The 21,198-nt window shown below is 43.7% G+C and overlaps 2 pseudogenes; one reads left to right on the forward strand and one right to left on the reverse strand.

Annotated features, from left to right (window-relative positions):
• The first annotated feature begins 1,136 nt into the window (after positions 1-1,136).
• LOC116642077 lies at positions 1,137-1,413 on the forward strand (annotated as a pseudogene).
• Positions 1,414-14,113: 12,700 nt separating this feature from the next.
• On the reverse strand, positions 14,114-14,655 carry LOC116641846 (annotated as a pseudogene).
• Positions 14,656-21,198: the final 6,543 nt, after the last annotated feature.

Consider the following 21,198-nt stretch of genomic DNA (forward strand, 5'->3'; position numbering starts at 1 on the left):
TATATTTTTGTTTACTTATGGCATTTAATACCTCTTTTCCTCACTAGATTGAAAATTCTGTGAAGGTAGGACTTCTATCTCTTTCATTCTCTGATGTATTCTCAGTACCCACTACATAGTTTAGCAGTAGTACTCGCTCAGACTGTATGTCACTTGGGTCCAATCCCTCATCAGACAACAGACAATAAATACTATGTTAGATGTTGAGAACCCAGAGATGAATGCTAAGACCCGCATGAACTTTCTCTTGAACAATTGCAGCCGTCCTGCCACTCTCCTTGCTTCTCCCTTTAGTGATCCCATAAACCACTCCCCACACAGTAGCCAGGGGGATCTTTAAAAAATCATATACTAAATTATGTCACCTGAACATGTTCCAGTGACATCCTATTGCATTTGGGATAAAACCCAGACCCTAACTGACTTGGTCTCTGCTTCCCTCTCTGATCTCAGGTTAGTGTATTTTTTCTCATTTCTTACCCCATGCCAGATACTAGCATTCCTGATGTTTCCTGAACTTTCCAAGCATGCCTCAGGGCCTTTCACTTGCTGTTCCCTTTGCTGTCTGGAATTTTCATTCCTCCTGGCTTGCTCCCTATTGTCATTCAGATCTCTGCTCCTTACTGTCATTGGGGTGGGTCTTCCAAACCCTAAGTTCCAAGAGGGCAGGAAGTTTGTTCAGTTCACTGCAGTGTCTCTAGCACCTAGATTAGTGTCTGGCCTACAGTAGGTATTTAAATATTTGTGAAAGAAAATAAATAAATAAATAAATAAATAAATATTTGTGAAAGAGGGCGCCTGGGTGGCTCATTCAGTTAAGCCTCTCTTGGTTTTGGCTCGGGTCATGACCTCAGGGTCCTGGGATCCAGCCCCGAGCTGGCTCCGTGCTCAGTGGGGAGTCTGCTGGAGATTTTCTCTCCCTCTCCCTCTGGCCATCCCCCACTCACAAGTGTGCTCACACTCTCTCTCTCTCAAATAAATAAATAAATCTTAAAAAATAAAAATAAAAAATAAGTATTTGTGAAAGAAAGGGGGAAAAGAAGAAAGGAAAGAAGGTAAAAAGGAAATCAATCTATCAATTCTATTAACATATACGTATGTTCAGCTCTCTGGTCTCAGACCTAGTTTGTGGCGAAATGACTAAACACAGCAAGAAGGTCGGAGTTGTATGTAAATACGGGACCGTTATGGTGCCTCCCACAGGAAAATGGTGAAGAAGATTGAAATGAGCCAGCATGAAAGTACACTTGCTCCTTCTGTGGCAAAACCAAGATGAAAAGAGAAGCTGTGGGGATCTGGCGTTGTGGTTCCTGCCTGAAAACCGTCGCTGGTGCTCCCCGGACCTATAGCACTGCTTCTGCCATCAAGGTAAAGGCGGCCATCGGAAGTCTGAAGGACTCAAGAGACCAGTAGAAGCTCCACCATTTGAGACATTGCTAGCCTATAATAAATGGGTTAATTTATGCAACCAAAATATGTACATATATAAAAATACATATATTCACACAAAGTGGGACTGATATTAACAATTAAAAAAATATATGTTCAGGGGCGCCTGGGTGGCTCAGTCGTTAAGCATCTGCCTTCGGCTCAGGTCATGATCCCAGGGTCCTGGGATCAAGCCCCGCATCGGGCTCCCTGCTCAGCGGGAAGCCTGCTTCTCCCTCTCCCACTCCCCCTGCTTGTGTTCCCTCTCTTGCTGTGTCTCTGTCTGTCAAATAAATAAAATCTTTTAAAAAACAAAAAGTATGTTCAAAAATAGGGAGGCAGACCATAAGAGATGCTGACCTTTAAGAAACAAACTGAGGGTGGCTGGAGGGGAGGTGGATGAGGGGGATGGGGTAACTGGGGGATGGGCATTAAGGAGGGCATTAACAGGTGAACACTGGGTGTTATATGCAACTGATGAATCACTGAATTCTACCACCAAAACTAATCATACAGAATATGTTAACTACATTGAATTTCAATAGAGAATTTAAAAAAAATTAAAAACAAAAAAATTTTTAAAATATGTACAAGTTGTTTGAGAACCCAAGAATAGAGCTTTTAACTCAAGGGGTATCGGAAAAGGCTTCCAGGAGGAAGCAACTTCTGCGCTGACTTTGGCAGGGTTTTGATGGCACCTGTTCCTAATCCCGTACTGAGCGACATCTGGGAAACACTCTTCTAGATTTAAAATCTAAGCCACATGAGTGACACGCTCCAGTAAAGAGTTTGTGAAGATGCCTGCTATCATTCCTTCCTGTTTGCACAAGCTACTCCTCCATCAAGAGGTAGACTTTATTTCCTCTTCCTTGAATTGGGGTGGCTCTAGGACTGTTGGATGAATGGAAACGGTGGACGTTATATGGTAGGACTTTCAGGTCGAACCTTATGATGATTGGCAGCTTCCGCTTCCTTCCTCCTAGAATCACCATGTTATCGGAACCCCAAGCCACATGGAGAGGCCACATGGAAAAAAAGTGAGGCAGTCCAATCGACAGCCCCAGCTAAGATCCCAGCTAGTAGTAACTGCCAGCCATATGAGTCAGCCTTTTTGCACATTCCAGTCCCTGGGGGCTCAGGGAAGACAGCTCCCACCAACAAGATCTACAACAGAAGAACCACCCACTGAGCCAAATCAACCTACAATGTCATGAGAGATAATGAAATGGTTGGGCTTTAAACCACTGTATTTTGCAGTGATTTGTTACTCAGCAATTGATAATCGAAACACTCTGCATATGTGGACTTTTGCCGACCTGTGGCAAGAACCTTCAGTAGGCAGGAAGAGTAGTCTCAAATCCTCAAACTACCCCTATAAAATTGGCTTGGCCTAGGGACAAAGAAGCATAAACACTGTGAGGATGAGATCAGAAGGTCACCTGGCTAAAGCCCTCCAAAAATGAAGAGATTCTTCCTACAACCTTTCAGATTTCACAGAGTCACTGCTTCCATGCTCCCAGGATGGGTGCTCATTTCCTCAAGGGCAGCTGTGCTGGTCAGGGCTCTCGGGCTGCAAGCAACAACAATAGACTCTGGGACGGAGTGAAATGATAGGCAGGAACTCACAGAATCAAAGGGAAGACTAGAGGATCAGGCCAGAAATGTCAGAAACCAGGGGAAAAGAAGATCCTGAATATCTTTTCTGGAATCAGCAGTAAATCTAGAGATCAGTCTTTTTTTTTTCTATATTCTCATCACCCTATTCCAAGATTCAAATTCAAAAGAGGAATTTGTCCAGGGGTGCCTGGCTGGCTCAGTTGGTGGAGCATGTGACTCTTGTACTCGGGGTTGTGAGTTTGAGCCCCACCTTGGGTGAAGAGATTACTTAAAAATCTTAAAAAAAAAAAAAAAAGGAATTCGTTCAATTGGTCTAGCTTGTGTCACATGTTGGATATGCAAGTAACAGGCTACTAGACCAGTAATCATACTAACTAGCCTACCTACAATTTACTCTCAAATAATTCAAGGGGGGAAAAATACACACACACACACACACACACGGAGAGAGAAAGTGCATGTGAGCAAATGTGGCAAAATTTTACCAGTTAGTAGATTTAGGGGCGCCTGGGTGGCTCAGTCAGTTAAGCATCTACCTTCTACTCAGGTCATGATCGCAGGGTCCTGGGATCCAGCCCTGCGTCGTGTGGAGTCCCTTGTGGAGCCCAGTATATGGCTCCCTGCTTAGCGGGGAATCTGCTTCTCCCTCTCTTTCTGCCCCCCCCCCCCCCCCCCCGCCGATTGTGCTCTCTCACGTGCTCTCTTTCTCAGATAAATAAATAAAATCTTTAAAAAATATATTTAAAAAAAATTAGTAAATCTACATTCAGGGTATGCAGGTGTTTATTGTATTAGTGAAATTTTTCTGTAGACTTGAAATTTTCCAAAATAAAAAAGTTTGGGGGAAGAAACTTCTGGCAGAAAAAAAGATAATCCTAGCCAGCACTCATAGAAACCTTAGACTTACCAGACACAAGTCAAAGTCCATTGCATATATTAATTCATTTAATCCTTGTGCTAACCCTAAGCAGTGGGTCTTTTAGTATCTCCATTTTACACATGAATAAATGGAGGCATTGAACAAATTAGTAACTTGCCCAAGGGTATAAGCTCCTAAGTGCTGGAGTCAGGAAGATATAAAGCCAGGCTCACAAGCTCAAGATCTTAACTATTATGCTTTATTGCCTCTCCATAGATGCATAAACAATAAAAACATTTAATTGCCTCATATAATATGTCTAGAGGTAGACAGTTCCAGAGTGTGTTCATCAAGAACCAGGATGAGAGGGCACCTGCGTGGCTCAGTCTGTTGAGCGTCTGCCTTCAGCTCGGGTCATGATCTCAGAGTCTTGGGATAAGCCCCACATGGGGCTCCGTGCTCAGCGAGGAGTCTACTTCTCTCTCTACTTCTGCCCCTCCCCTGCTCATGCTCGCTCGTGCTCTCTCCCTCTCTCGCTCTCTCTCTCTCTCAAATAAATGAATAAAATCCTTACAAAAAAAAAAAGAGCCAGGATGTTACAATCCTTCTGTTCCACCATCTTCAGCATATTGGCTTTCTGTCCTTAGTTTATTGCCTCGTGGACACAAGATGGCTGCCACAGCTGAAGAATCACATCAATTCACATGCCAGTTCAAATTCAGGAAGCAGAAAAGTGATTAGGTGTCAAGAGAGATGCCGTATCTCTCCACTTTTCTTTCAGACTAAAACTCTTTCCCAAAAGTTTCTGGCTCCCCCTCACTGCCCCCTGCCCCCACAGCAAATGTCCTCTTACATCTCATTATACTGGAGATATGGGCCCCATGGGGACCCCTGGCTGCAAGGGGATCTGGGAATCCAAGCATTTACTATTTCAACCATGCACTTTGAGGGGATGAGTGAATGTTTCTCAGTTGTTTGGTGTAGCCCAGAGCTTCTGCTTTTGTCCCTGCCCCCATCACGGTCCCCTGCATTCTTCCTTCTTTTATTGTGTGACAATATAGCCTAGTGGTTAAGAGTGTGGGCTTTGGCACCCACTGCCTGACTTGCTCAGCTGGTTCTGCTACTTATAAACCTGTGTGATAATGACTGGTTGCTTGAACTTTCTGTGCCTCCATTTCCTAAAATGGGAAATAAAATAACCCCTATTTCATATAAGGATTAAATAAAACAATACAGTGAAAACCCTAAAAACAGTATCGAGCACAAAGTACACCTTCAATAAATGTTAATAATGATAGCGTATGGCAGTTCCAAACTCGGGGCTTGCAGGAATTAATACCCAAAGGTTAGTAACAATTTCCTCCTCCCCCCCCACCCCGCCCATTTTGCCTCCTTATACTTACTACAGTCTGAAATTGCCCTGCAAGTGAAAATAGACTGCTTGGGTGGATATCTAAGCCCTGCATCTGCCTAAAACTCTGTTTTGAAATATGCAATCTGAAAATGAGCTGGCCCGGGACCAGGCTCCACCCCGAGGCTATGTGTACTCTGAACCTCTCCACTCCTGGCTGGGACACACAGCTGAGGGGGAGTCAGACAGACAGGCAGAAGAGACTTAAGACCAACAAACGCTTTATTTGTTGTTTTGCTTAAAAGGGGAAAACACCTCTGTGAAGAATCACATTTAAGGCAAATTTTTGGTGAGTAAAGAGCAGCCTGAGCTTTCCGACCCGGAGTAACCTGGTTCACACCTCTTGCTTTAAACCTGGATCAGGGGTTGGTGACCTGTGATTTTTGTTCCAGAGGTGTCGCATGAACCAGTTGAAATTGGCACCTGGGCTGGCTACAGTAGGCTTGCCCGCCCCCACTACCGGCAAATGACTCCGCACAGGTGGAAGAATCTTAAGCCCAGCTCACTTTTTGCTTTTTTTTTTTTTCTTTCTGAGACTTATTAAATGTGTTTGCTTTGGGAAAAATTAGTTTGCTACCAAATGCTTAAAAAGTACCCATTGTGGGAGCGCTAAAGGTAAAAAAAAAAAAAACAAAAGCATCAGCAAGTTTGAGGTGAAATTGGAACTTCCATACACTGCTGGCAGGACTATAAATGGTGCAGCCACTTTGGATAACAGTTTGGCAATTCATCAAAATGTGAAACATAGAGTTGCCCTATGATCCAGCAATTCCACTCCTAGGTATATTCCCAAAAGAATTTAATACGTAAGTCCACGTGGGCGTCTGGATGGCTCAGTCAGTTAAGCATCTGACTCTTGGTTTCAGCTCAGGTCATGATCTCAGGGTCATGAGATCGAGCCCCACATCGGGCTCCCGGCTCAGCGCAGAATCTGCTTGAGATTCTCTCTCCCTCTCCCTCTCCCTCTGCCCCTCCCGCTTATGCTCTCGCTCTCTCTCTTTCTAAGATAAATAAATCTTTAAAAATAATAATAAATAAAAATAAAACAGGGCGCCTGGGTGGCTCAGTCGTTAAGCATCTGCCTTTGGCTCAAGTCATGATCCCAGGGGCCTGGGATTGAGCCCCACATCGGGCTCTCTGCTCAGCAGGAAGCCTGCTTCTTCTCCTCCCACTCCCCCCGCTTGTGTTCCCTCTCTCGCTGTCTCTCTCTTCAAATAAATAAATAAAATCTTTAAAAAAAAAACAAAAACATAAGTCCACTCCAAAACCTGTACAGAAATGTTCGTAGCATTTATTCATAATAGTCAAAAAATGGAAACAACCCCAATGACCATCAACTGATGAATGGTTCAACAAAAATGGTTCAACAAAAATACCCGCTCAACGGACTGTCATCAGGCAACAAAAAGGAGTGAAGTACTGATTCATCCTATAACATGGGTGAACCTTGAAAACATCATGCTAAGTGAAAGAAGCCAGACATATATCACACGATTCCATTTATATGAAATGTACAGAACTGGCAGATCTAAAGAAACAAAAAGTAGGTTAGTGGTTGCTAGGGACTGGAGAATGGGGGCATGGGAGATGGTGGCGAAGGAGGGGTGCAGCATTTCTTTCTGGGGGGGATGAAATATTCTGAAATTAAATAGCAGTAATGATGGCGTGACAATATGGATATGCTAAAAAAAAAAAAAACACTGCGGCATACCCTTTAAAAGGGTGAATTTTATGGCATGTGAATCATATCTCAATAAAGCTCTTTTTTAAGCATCCGTTGTGGTTAATGCAATTGTGAAATTAGTAATTTTCACATTTTCAGAGATATGAAAAGAAAACATTTTTAAATAATGGTAGGGGCGCCTGGGTGGCTCAGTCCGTTAAGCAGCTGCTTTCGGCTCGGGTCATGATCCTGGGGTCTTGGGATCGAGCCCCACATCCGGCTCCCTGCTCGGCGGAGAGCCTGTTTCTCCCTCTCCATCTGCCTGTCACTCTGCCTACTTGTGCTCTCTCTCTGTCTCTCTCTCTGTCGAATAAATAAATAAAATCTTTAAAAAATAAATAAATAAATAAATAAATAAATAAATAAATAAATAATGGTAGAAAATCAGAAGGTATAAAGTGGTATAGAGTAAAAAGAAAGCTTCTCCCTACTCCTGTTCACCAATCGTCCTCTTTCCAAGGATTACCACTATCACCATCTCCTTTTTTTTCTTTTTAAATTATTTTTAATATTTTATTTAATATTTTAATATTTTATTTTTAAGTAATCTCTACACCCAACATGGGGCTCGAACTCACGACCCTGAGATCAAGAGCCAGCCAGGCACCCTGACCATCACCATGTCCTTCCAGGGATAGTCTACGCCTACACAAATTTATAGATGTGTTGCTTCTTATATAAACAAGAGCATACTGTCCACAATGTTTTGCCCCTTATCACTTAGTAATGTATCATGAAAATTTCTTTGCAAGGACCTTATCATAAAGTACATAGAGAGCTGTCATGCTTTTTTTTATAAGTATGTGGATGTTGTTAGTAGACATTCAGTTTGTTTCCTTTCTTTTACTATTACAATGAATTTCCTTGCACCTCTCTCTTAAAAGCAACATTTTAACAGGTACTAGTAATCATAAAATATAAAGAAGTAGAGATCTTATTAATGAAGCCTTTTTTTTTTCTTGAGAGAGGAAGGGGGTGAGAGGAGCACAGGGAGGGAGAGAATCTTTTTTTTTTTTAAGATTTTATTTATTTACTTGACCGAGAGCATGCACAAGCAGGTGGAGTGGCAGGCAGAGGGAGAGGGAGAAGCAGACTCCCCGCTGAGCAGGGAGCCTGACATGGGGCTCAATTCCAGGACCCTGGGATCACGACCCCAGTCAAAGGAAGACGCTTAACCTACTGAGCCACCCAGGCACTGCTTTAATGAATTCTTTCTAAATGAACTTCATGATGTCAAACTTAGGACCCTCCCAGCACTAGCAGAGGAATGGGACCAGAGGGAGCCATGAGAGGAGACAGAGATGTTCTCTAGCAATGGTCATGTTTTGGATCAAGGCAGCTCAAAGTTCTGGCATGGAAGAATCACCGAAGTTGGAGCTTTTTTTTTTTTTTTAAAGATTTTACTTTTTATTTGACAGAGAGAGACACAATGAAAGAGGGAACGCAAGCAGGGGGAGTGAGAGACGGAGAAGCAGGCTTCCCACCGAGCAGGAAGCCCGATGCGGGGCTCGATCCCAGGACCCCGGGATCATGACCTAAGCTGAAGGCAGACGCCTAACGACTGAGCCACCCAGGCGCCCCTGGAGCTTTTTGTTTCAGATGGGAAAAGACATCTTTGAAGATGGCCACATCAAGTGTCTCCAATAGACAGTACTGGAGTTGGCTTCAGGAGACGATATGTTTTCCAGATAGTGAATCAAAACCCATTTGTGGGTTTGGAAATCAACATCATGGGATTTGCCCACTATTTTAAAACACGGTGATGGAATTTTATGAAATATCAGAGTGGATCTCCCATAATACGCGTTGTTTCTTAAAATTTTTATCTCAAGTATATTTAGAAGTGTGAATACTGAATCACAGTGTGAAATATATTCGTCACTGTGATTCACAGTCAAATGCTTAAAGGCAGTGAGCAAGGAGGGCGACTTTCTGGCCCATACATTCTCTTTCATAACCCCAAGCCTTTTTGCCAGACTTAGTATATAAAACTGAAAACCAAATCCCCCCCCCCCGGCTCATCCCCCCCCCCCCCCCGCCAAGGATAAATTCAAGTGACAAGTGGGAAGGCGATGGTCTGTGAGATGGTGGCCTTGAGGAACCAGACTCAATCCCACCCCTTCCCCTCCAAGAGAAGGATAAATTTGAGGACACGCCGGCAAAATCTTCCCACCTTGGCTTTGGGGCTATTTTTACATTTTCCCTCTCACTGTCCCTCCTCTTTTTGCTTTCTTTTTAAATTCCACAAACAAGGGGCACCTGGATGGCTCAGTCAGTTAAGCGTCAGACACTTGATTTCAGCTCGGGTCATGATCTCAGGGTGGTGAGATCCACGCTGGGCGTGGAGCCTGCTTAAGACTTTTTCTCTCTCCCTCTGCCCCTCCCCCAGCCCTCTCTCTGTCAAAAAAACAAATAAAAGTAAATGAATAAATTAATTTAATTAAATTAATTCCACAAACAAGATGCCAGGTAAAATCCCTTGACCACACAACTACTCTCCCAGAGCCAACCGCCATTACCAGTTTCGTAGGTGTTATTTAAGAGATGCGTTTACAAATGAACACACATAGAGAGAGAGAGATACATTTTTGTAACACAAATGATGGTACATTATATGCTCTGCTTTGCCCTTAACTTTTTTCACTTCTGGTGGGTATCTGGAAGGTCTTTTCACACTGGAACACGCTGAGCAGCTTCATTATGTTTTACTGGCTACACGGCATCCCATCATATGGAGTCTCAAAGGCTTTTAAAGGTTGGCTGACCCCAGTCTTGGAATTGCAGTTTCCTTCTTTTTTTTTTTTTTTAATGAAGTTAGGTTTTAAAGTGATGACACTGAGCTTATTTAAAGGATAAACCTTCTTCTAATTATTTAGTAATTATAGAGTAGGAACATCGGAGGAATGGATGTGTTGGGGCATGAAAACGATATCTATGCCAGGGGTGAATGTATAAGCCAAGAGAAGAGTCTAGCTTAAAAAAAAAGAATTTTTTTTTTTTAAACCACCCTCTGGCTATTATCAATCAACTGGATTGCAGAGTCTGTTAAGGATAGTCATTATAAAAAAAAAAAAAGGCTAAGCCACTATGCATCAATTATGATGACTGCCCCACCCACGGGTCCCTTCTAAAGGAAGGGCAGAAGTCACTGTCTTTGGTACCTACCATTAACTGGTCACTTCTGCTCACGCCACTGCTGACTGGCTCACAATTGGGCATCAGCTCCAAGAGCAGCCAACGCATGGGCCGACTAGTGGTTTTTGAGGTGGCTGGGCACAAAAATATTGAGCCAAACAGGAAATAGGTTGATTTGTCAGATTTCCATTCGGTGTGAATTTGAATTAGAAACTATAGAAGGGGGGGCACCTGGGTGGCTCAGTCATCAAGTATCTTCCTTCGGCTCAGGTCTCAGGTCATGATCCCAGGGTCCTGGGATCGAGCCCCGCATCGGGCTCTCTGTTCAGCGGGAGGCCTGCTTCTCCCTCTCCCACTCCCCCTGCTTGCGTTCCCTCTCTCACTGTGTCTCTCTCTGTCAAATAAATAAATAAAATCTTAAAAAAAAAAAAAAAAAACTATAGAGGGGGCGCCTGGCTGGCTCAGCCGGAAGAGGGTGTGACTTTTGATATTGGGGCTTGTGAGTTTGAGCCCCTCATTGGATGTAGAGATTACATAAATAAATAAATACACTTAAAAACAAAAACTATGGAGTGAATCAGCTAGTTATTAAAAGGATTTGCAACTGAAGGGCTAAAGAGCAGAGAGAATGGACTAGGGTGGGACCTGAAGAATAGAAACTGAATATTCAGAGCTAGGAGGCAGAGAGAAGATACTGAAAAAGAAAAGCGAAGGTAGTTCCTCCCCAGCAATAGAGCAGGCTCAGAGAACCTGACCCCCCCCACAAAAACATCTGACAATTCTGGGTAAAAGATAACAAATACTCTTTCAAGAGAAAAACTGAGTTCACAAGAAAGTGAGGGAAATCCCCACATGCCAAAAAACAAAAATGGAACCGAAAACCAAACCAGTTAAGTGCACACTGATACTGCGAGAGCCAGAAGAGTGAGGCGTTGAGGGTCTTGGGTTGAAATGCAAATGAGAGCACAGGAAGTGAGGTCCTGGGCTCTTAGAGTCCCCAAGTACAGCCCCCAGAAACAGTCCTCCTTGAGCTAGGACTCAGCAGACAAGTCGAGACGCGATTAGACCCCCAGCAGATAGGATGTGAGGATAGGAACCCTGGAAGAGATGGGATATAATAGAGTGGCCTATAAAGACAAAAAAAAGGAACCAAAATATGAGAAAAGGACAACATATTTCATGTATATAAAGATAAGCGAGTTTGACCAAGAACCAAGCAGCATAGAGAGTGAGAAGCTGGTAGGTGCCAGGGAGGGAAACAAGATGCCCCATCGAGACCCAGAGATAGAGAAAGTAATTGAACTTGGTGAAGGGCAGAGCACTAACTTTGCTAGAGGCATGGTGGAGGCCTGTGACCATGTGGCCAAGGCCAGCCGAACTCGGAGTGCCTGGGAGGCCTTCATTCACTCACCTTCTGACCTGAGTGCTTATTAAGTGCTATGTTTATTTCCCGTGGCAGCTATGACAAATTGCCACCAAGTGGCTTAAAGCCACACAAATTTATTATCTCACAGTTAGGGATGTCAGAAGTCTGGAGTGGGTCTTATGGGGCTAAAATAGAAGACTGCATTCCTTCTGGAGGCTCCAGGGAGAATCTGTCTCCTTGTCTTTCCAGCTTCTAGAGGCTGCCCACATTCCTTGGCTCAAGGCCCCCCTCTATCTTCAAAGCCAGGAGTCCCATCAGTCCTACCCCTGCTTCAGTTGTCACATCTTCTCTCTGACACTCCAGCTTCCCTCTTATAAGGACCCTTTATGGTTACATCAGGCCCACTCAGATAATTCCAGATAACCTCTCCATCTCAAAATCCTTAACTTAATCACATTGCCAAAGTCCCCTTTACCGTGTGAAGTAACACGCATGCACTTATTTTAAAATGGGAAATAGCAGGGTGAAGACAGACCAGCTCCCATAAAGCTTGAGTTCTGGGTTGGGGGGGGGTGGTGGAGAGACAGGGAAGAGGGATGGATAATCCCAAAGCAAACACAAAAGTAAGCAAAATCATTACAGAAAATGACCAAGGCTAGGAAAGAAATAACTACAGGGTGACAAAACAGAGGTTGGGGGCTGGTGAGGCTACCTTAGGATGTCAGGTCAGGCTCCTGAAAGGAGATGACATTTGAGGCGATGCAGGAATGGTGACAAGACAGGAGCCTTCAAAATATCTGAGGAAAGGGAACTACAGGCAGAGGGCACAAAGGTGGGGGTTCACCTGGGGCATCCCGGGAGCAGCAGGATGGCAGCATGACCAAATGGGTAACAAGAGATGATCCTGAGTCTGTCCCTTCTACGAGGTTTCTTTAATCCGCTCTTGCTGGCTTTCTGTAAGGATCATAGAAGGAAAAAAAGATTATGCCACAGGCAAGATTCCAGTGATTTTTTTTTTTTTTTTACAGTATGTGGGACTTTATTAAATAAGATACAGATTCAGGGCAAATGAGAAGTGAAGTACAGAGGCAAACTACTATCAGCAAATGATCTGAGCCAAAACAGCTCACAGTAAACATGAAGAGAATGCAGTAGGACTACATGTGAATACAGATGATGCTAAATGGGAAAGCAAGAGAAAAGGGAGCACAAGGAGGAAAGAAAAAGACATAACAATTTGTGAGCCATCTCAAGCACCAAGAAAACTTCATTCTACTGTAGGGCAGAGGCTGGGAACAACGAGCGCAGTCCTGTGCGGCCACGTGCACCAGTTAATAACTGAAGCACTGGCTCCAGGGAACCAGATCACGACAATCAGAAGAGACACAAGTCTAACAGAACCCAATGGTTAGGTCAGCAGCCTCCAGCAAGCTAGGACATGAACATCCTGCAAGCTGTCTCCAGCTACAGAACCGTACATATACTTAACTCATTTAATAGTAAGTGAAGAGACACAGTTAAGTACACAAAAGCAAACCATTTACCACCTACTACGTAACTTACTTTTTATTGAAAGTATCTTGCATTCATGATGGATGCTTTCTAGGTTTTGCCAGACATTTTAACGTTAAAGGTTAAATTATTTTTTACATGCAAATAGTGTGAAGTTTCCCCCACATGGGATCACTGATTTTAAGAAGATGACATAACCACATGGGTTATTTGTCTTTTTTTTTTTTTTTTTTTAAGATTTTATTTATTTATTTGACAGAGAGAGACAGCAAGAGAGGGAACACAAGCACGGGGAGTGGGATAGGGAGAAGCAGGCCTCCCGCGGAGCAGGGAGCCTGATGCAGGGCTCGATCCCAGGACCCTGGGATCATGACCTGAGCCAAAGGCAGATGCTTAACGACTGAGCCACCCAGGCGCCCTGAGTTATTTGTCTTTTTTAATCGAAAAGCTAACAGACTGGCTAGTTATATTCCCCCCAAAACCACAAACTGAGTAGTAACCGAGTCTCTAGCCAACATAGTCAAAGCTGAGGATTCAAAATGCAAAAACAAGTCCTTAGATCCAATTAAGGGAGCCCTACTACATACAGGCTAATCAATACCGGTGGTACTGCTCGACTCCAGGAAGCTGGAAGACATCCTAATAACCCCACTCAAAACATTGACCTCAGGTAGCCTTTTTCCAGTTCCCAACTCATGAATAAAGAGAATATGTTGTTAATTCTATTTCAGAAAACTTTTTTCAGCTTGTTTTATTTACAATGCCAACTTTTAAAAGGTCATTAAACTAAAGTTAACTAGACAATAAACTAGGCAGAAATCGCTTTACAAAGAGAGTTTCAGAAAGCCCAAAATGCCACCTTCTACAGAGAACCCACAGTTAAGGTTTATTTCGAGCAAAGAAAAAAGAAACTTTTGATCATACTAGAAGAAACACAGCCATACGTTGGGAATCTGTACTCAAACTACACATGCAAGGAGGACAATATTCTGCTTAAACAACTGATTTGCTGCTGCCATTTGTCTACTGTTTGTCTAATATTAACAATTATAAACAGAGCCGTGCAACCAGTATCTGGAACAATCCTTACAGTGTTACAGTGTCAGGCATAACATTTCACTTCTCTTCACACCACTGGTTCTCTTTGCGTACCTGGGCTTCCTCTTCTTCAGTAAAGTCATTTTTGATATTGAAGGTCTTGTAGGTCTCCTCAGGAGTTTTCCCCTTGATCACATTGGCAACAGTCTTGCATGTAACATCAAGCAAACCTTTGATGTCTAAGTAGTTTGCAGCCAGAATAAGTTCAAAAAGTGTTCCTTGGTCAACTTTCAGGAATTCTTGGTCCCAAACAGGGGTATCATCTGTCCGCTTTTCTTTGTTTTCATCATCCTCGGGAGGAGGGGGATCATCCTTGTGGTGGGTGCACCACTGAATGACCTTTTTTAATATTGCTGCGTTAACATATGGTAGAGGAACTGGGTCATCATCTCCTTCATCATCCATTCCCAAATCTTCCAACATGGTCTTGATAGTCACAGACTGGCAATATCAACATCAACCTCAAATATCTCTCCATCGGAACTCTGCAACTTAATTGAAGGCATGGTGCTCGGTCTCAGGCCAACTGTGGGTTGTAGGCTGACAAGAACAGAGCAGTCTCATGTACGAGAAGAGAAAGGCGGAGAACAAGGCCACTTCCAGTGAATCTTTTTACCAGAAGCCCACCCTTTCCTGAAGTAGATCCATCTATTGCAACCAAAAGTTCTAAACCAATATAGGACACAAAATAGTGTAAGATACCATGTAAAATGGAGCAGGTCCTTTGGAAAACAATCTAGCTCCTAAAAAGGTTAAACCTAGAGTTACCACATAACTCAGCAACTCCACTCCTAGGTAGATACCCAAAGGAACTGAAGACATACATCTACACAAAACCTTGCACGTGACTGTCCATAGCAGCCTTCTTCATAAGAGCCCCAAAGTGGAAACAACCCACGTGTCCATCAACTGATGAATGGGTAAACAAAATGTGGTGTATTCATTAGTGGAACATTATCTGGTCACAAGAACGACTGAAGTACTGATGCTTCATAGGTGAATCTTGAAACTTTAGGCCTGGTGAAAGATGTTACTCACCAAAGGCCACACATTGTAGGGTTCTATTTATATGAGATGTGCAGACAGGCAAAACCATAGAGTCAGAAAATAGCTTAGTGGTTACCAAGGGATGGGGGGAGCAAGGCATAAAGAGTGATTGATTGCTAATGAGTACAGGGTTTTCTTTTGGGGGGGTGATGAAAATGTAACATTGATTGCAGTGATGGTAGTAGATGTGAATCCACTAAAAACCATTGTGGACTTGTTAATTTTCTTAATATATTTTTATTTGAATTGTACACTTTAAGTGGGTGAATTTTTTTTAAAGATTTTCTTTCTTTTTTTTTTTTTTAAAGATTTTATTTATTTATTTAACAGAGAGAGACAGCGAGAGAGAGAACACAAGCAGGGTAAGTGGGAGACAGAGAAGCAGGCTCCCCGCCGAGCAGGGAGCCCGATGCAGGGCTCGATCCCAGGATTCTGGGATCATGACCTGAGCCAATGGCAGACGGTTAATGACTGAGCCACCCAGGCACCCCTAAAGATTTTATTTCTTAAGAGAGACAGAGAGCACCAGTAGGCGGAGGGACAAGCAGACTCCCCACCGAGCATGGAGCCTGATGTGGGGCTCAATCCCAGACCCTGAGATCATGACTTGAGCCCAAGTGGGACACTTAACTAACTGAGCCACCCAGTGCCCCTAAGTGGGTGAATTTATGGTATGGGAACTATATCTCAATAAAAGCTGATTTTTTTTTAAGATTTTATTTTTAACTAATCTCTACACCCAACGTGGGGCTCTAGCTCATGACCCCAAGATCAAGATTCACATGCTCCACCAACTGAGCCAGCCAGGCACCCCTTATAACATATATTTTAAAAAATCAGCTTTTATTGATGTGGCACCTGGCTGGCTCAGTGGTAGAGCATGTGACTCTCTTGCTCTCCGGGTCGTGAGTTGGAGCCCCAAGTTGGGCATAGAGACTACTAAAAAAGAAAAAATACACAAGTAAATACATAAATAAAATAAATAAAGCATATGTTATGAGATACATTCCCTGCCTTCAAGGAACTGAAAATTTAGTTAAGGACAAAAATGATCAAATGTCGGGGCACCTGGCCAGCTCAGTTGGTTAAGTGTCCAACTCTTCATATCAGCTCAGGTCTTGATCTCAAGGTCATGATTCAAGCCCTGCACTGGACTCCACACTGGGGGTGGAGCCTACTAAAAAAAAAAAAATTCAAATGTCAGTTGCCCCATACAGGTAAGTTACACAGATGATAACTACTCAAGAGAAATGATGACAAACATGTTAGGACACGTTTCTTGAGTTTTGCTATGTTCCAGACCTTGTCCCATGTAGCTTCCATTATCAAAGCTTACGATCCAAAGAACTTGATAAATTCCCAAATGAGTGTCCCGGGGAAAATACATTCCCCTTTCTGGGCCTCAGTTTCTCCATTTCTGAAATGAGCTGCTTGAACTCAATGTTTTCCCATGGGCAGGTGAGATGATTTTTAGTCAAATATTCAGACAACTCTAAATAGCATTATGAGAAAATCACCCCTTTTCAATCATCTTCCAATTCTACCTTCAGTAGGAAGTCTCAGTGTGGTGCAATTTCCTTTTTGAACAAAGGACAAGCCATCAGAAATCCTAAAGTTTCCAGCAAGTAACCATATCTAGCCAAAATGTAATCATGTCATGTTGCTTCACTGTCTTTAACTCTACCTTCCATTTATGTCAAGGGACTCAGGTTTTCTCCTTACACATTGATATAATGTTTCCTTTAAAAAAAAAAGATTTATTTATTGATTTTAGAGACAGGGAAAGAGAGTGCACGTGTGGGGAGGGGCAGAGGGAGAGGGACAGAATATCTAGCAGACTCCCCGCTGAGTGTGGAGCCCAACACAGACTCGATCCCATGACCCTGAGATCACGGCCTGAGCCGAAATCAAGAGCCAGACACTTAACCTACAGAGCCACCCAGGCGCCCCAATGTTCCCTTTTGAAATAAAGTTTATATAAAGTCAGTGAGGGGCGCCTGGGTGGCTCAGTCGTTAAGCGTCTGCCTTCAGCTTGGGTCATGATCCCAGGGTCCTAGAATAGAGCCCCGCATCCGGCTCCCTGCTCAGGAGGGAGCCTGCTTCTCCCTCTCCCACTCCCCCTGCTTGTGCGCTCTCTCTGACAAATAAATAAATAAATAAATCTTTAAAAAAAATAAAAAGAATTAAAAAGTTACAAGGGGCAGGGTAAAAATCTCCTTTCTTCTGCTCTCCCCGAGATGCCAAGTTTCTGTCCCTAGAGGCAGCCAGGCTTACCTGTTTTAGGAACGGCTTGGTGTATGCAGAACCCGGAGGCCTCAGGTGCAGCTGGAGTGTGATGAGCCAAGCAGAAGTAAACGTTAATGGCAGGCAGGGAGGCAGGGGCTGGGGCATGCAGGCTCTTGTCAGTTGTAAAAGAAGTTTGCAATCAATTGTGATAGCAATAGCCACTGGATGTGTTTTTGGTAGGGCGACATGATTTGACTCAGGTGCCAAAGATCAGGTGGGTGATGGGGGGGCAGGAGTGGGAGAGGACCAGGTAGTAGGTGGGTATGCAGGTGAGAAGCGACATGTGTTTGGGCTAGGATGGCGCAGGAGGAAAGGCCGGGTGGGGGTTCAGATGTACAGATTGAAGCTAGAACAGAGAAAACTTCAAGATGGATTAGATGCGGGGAACAAGGGAAAGCAGACGTTTGAGCCCCTGGGAAGAGGGGGTTGTCAAGTTTTGTGGGTGTTATAATGTCTGTAATTTACTTTAGAGTATTTCTTTTTTTTTTTTTTTAGGATTTTATTTATTTATTTATTTGAGAGAGAGAGAGAGAGAGAAACAGCATGAGAGGGGAGAGGGTCAGAGGGAGAAGCAGGCTCCCCGCCGAGCCGGGAGCCCGATGCGGGACTCGATCCCAGGACTCCGGGACCACGACCTGAGCCGAAGGCAGTCGCCTAACCAACTGAGCCACCCAGGCACCCTACTTTAGAATATTTCAATAGAGGGGCACCTGCCTGGCTCAGTAGAGCATGCAACTCTTGATCTTGGGGTCATGAGTTCGAGCCCCATGTTGGGAGTAGAGCTTACTTTAAAAATAAATAAATAAATTAATTAAATACTTTAATATAATCGGTTTGCTGTTATATAAATGCCAGCTTATGCCAGTGATTCTCAAAATGTAGGCCATGGATGAGCAGCATTAACATCACCTAGAACAGGTTAGGAATGCAGATCCTCCAGCCCTCCCCACAACTACTAAATCAGAAATTCTGGAGGTAGGGCCCAGCAGTTAGGATTTAACAAGCCCTCCAAATGGTTCTTTTTTTTTTTTTTTTTTTAAGACTTTGAGAGAGAGATTGAGAGAGAGAGCATGAGCAGGGGGAGGGGCAGAGGGAGAGGGAGAAGCAGACTCCCTGCTAAGCAGGGAGCCCGACCAGGAACCTGGGATCATGACCTGAGCCTAAGGCAGATTCCTAACCGACTGAGCCACCCGGGCGCCCCCAAAGGTTCTGATATGTGCTCTGTTCAAGCTTTAGAATCAAGCCATGATTCTGGGGATGGTCAGCTAACTGGCTATCAAGAACAGACAGCACAGGGATAATCAACTGGCATCCTAAGAGAAATGGCCTCACTATCACAAGAAAATACAAGTGAATCGCAGAGGGCTGTGGAGACAGGTAAGAGACAAAGGGAGTGCTCTCAGCAAAAGAAGCTTATCAGAGAAAGGAAAACAATGCTGTACGTGCCTGGAACAGCTCTTGTAGGTGTGGTTCCCTGAGCCCTGGGAAAAACAGGCCTTATCTTGAAAAGAGGAAGGATTGGATGCAAAGAAGTTTGCAGCAAACAATAGCAGTTCAGGCCTTGTTGGAGAAAACCGAGTCGTGTGCAAAAATAATAAGAAAAAAAAAGTGTTTTGGTTTTTTTAGCAGAGTGCTGACCAAAAAAAAAAAAAAAGCATACTATGGCAGGAGGGGTGGGGGCGGGGGCAGGGGGTCTATTTTTAAGAACTCAGAAAGCCGAGGAACTACATAGACACAGAGGGAAACGGAAACCAAAATTAGTCTGGGCTCACCAACTAAGAAGTAGATATGACCTAGGCCAGGGTACTTCTCCTTTCAGTGATTTCAATATTTTCTCCTCTGAAAGATTGAACTGTCACCTGTTAGAAATTTAAAAATCATTCCCCAGGAAAGGACATGCACACCATCACGTTTGTAGTATTTTGCCAAAACAGTTTAACCTGAACTGAAACCTGTGGAAAAAATCAGACAAAGCCAAATTAAGGGACATTTTGTAGAACTGTCCTAGACTCTGGAAAACAAAACAAAACAAAAAAAACACAGTTTTTTTTTTTAAACAAAACACTGTCTTGAAAGAGGATTAAAAAAAAAAAGCTGCTATGAAAAACTTGATTGGAATAGTTGGGGACATTTGAGCAGGAGGGGGTAGAGTAGAAAATAGTTTTACATTCATGATCCATTTCCTGAACACGAGGATGACTATATAGGGCTAGGTAGGCTAGGGCCCCTGTTTTCAAGAAATAGGTACTGGGTAATGGTGAAGAACCTCTCTGTTTGCGTGGAGCGCTCAAGTCATTTAGGAAAAAAAGAACAAACCAAGAACATCTGCAAGAACAGACGTGCTACTTCTTGTAATCTTCGTCTTTTGGGAAAATCACCGTTTCCCTCCACATCTGGGCTGGGACTAGGGTGACCAGTTCCTCCCGGTTTGCCTGAGACCTTCCCGATTTTAGTAAAATGCTGCATCCCAGAAACTGCCCACATCAATCCTGGGAAAATCAAGATCGCCCTAAAGGGAGACGCAAATCTTCCTAGCTGGGCATACGGCTTCCCGTCTAAAATAAAGAAAGGAAGGTATTTTTGTTAAAAAGCCACCAGTTAGCCTCCCCTGGTCCAGGGAGTTTTCTCTGGGAGCAGGTACCTACTTATCTGAAGATCCCTGGGAGACAAGTGGACATGACTGTGCAAATTTTCCAGTTTGCCAGTGGAGCTGTGGAAACCAGGTGACCAAGCCCTGGGTCTGAGCCTTGGTTAAGTCCTGGAAAAATGAAAGAAAGTCTATGTGGAATCATTACATTCAAACTGGTGGGAAGTTTTAGCTCTGCTCTAAGCATTATTCTCCTGAGAAGGCAAGGGACCAGGGGCACATATTATCCCTTCAGCCTGCCAAGAGAAGTCACTGGGAAGCTGCCTTTCCTGTTTTGCGGTCCCCTGCCTTGAGTTAATGGACTGCAGCATGGCATCATCCGTTGGGAGGGAGCCACTTAGAACCAGGCGGCCTGAGTTCAAAATCTGACTCAGCAGCGTGGCCTTCAGCAATGACTTCATTTCTCCGTGCTTCAACTTCCTTGTAAAAGGAGAATAATGGGGACACCTGAGTGGCTCAGTCGGTTAAGCATCTGCCTTCAGCTCAGGTAATGATCCCAGGGTCCTGGGATCGAGTCCCTCATCAGGTTCCTTGCTCAGCGGAGAGCCTGCTGCTCCCCTCTGCTTGTGCTCTCTCTCTCTCTCTCTCTCTCTCTCTGACAAATAAATAAACAAAATCTTTAAAAAAGAGAGAGTAATGATCAGAGCAACAGCATATGGATGTGATAACAGTCAAGTAGATTAATATATGTGAAGTGCTTAGAATAGAGGTTGGCAAACTTTTCCTATAAAGGGCCAGGTAGTGAATATTTTATGTTGTGGGCCATCTGGTCTGTGGTGCAACTATCCAACCCTGGAAAGTGGCTATAGACCGTGTGTAAACAAGTGCGCATGGCCGTGTGCCAATAAAACTTTACATTTTTCTTTAAAAACAGGACAAGGAACCAAAGACAAGGACAAGCTCAGATGTGCTCCAACAGGTAAATAAACCGAGGCACATCCTTATCATGGAATACGGCTCAGCCGTCAAAAGGCACGAACTACTGATACACACTACAGTTTGGATGAATCTCCAGGGAATTACGCTGAGCCGGAAAAAAAAAAAAATCCCCGTAGTATACTATATGGTT

This window comes from Phoca vitulina, unplaced genomic scaffold (genome assembly GCF_004348235.1).
Source record: "Phoca vitulina isolate PV1807 unplaced genomic scaffold, GSC_HSeal_1.0 scaffold22, whole genome shotgun sequence".
Taxonomy (NCBI): Eukaryota; Metazoa; Chordata; class Mammalia; order Carnivora; family Phocidae; genus Phoca; species Phoca vitulina.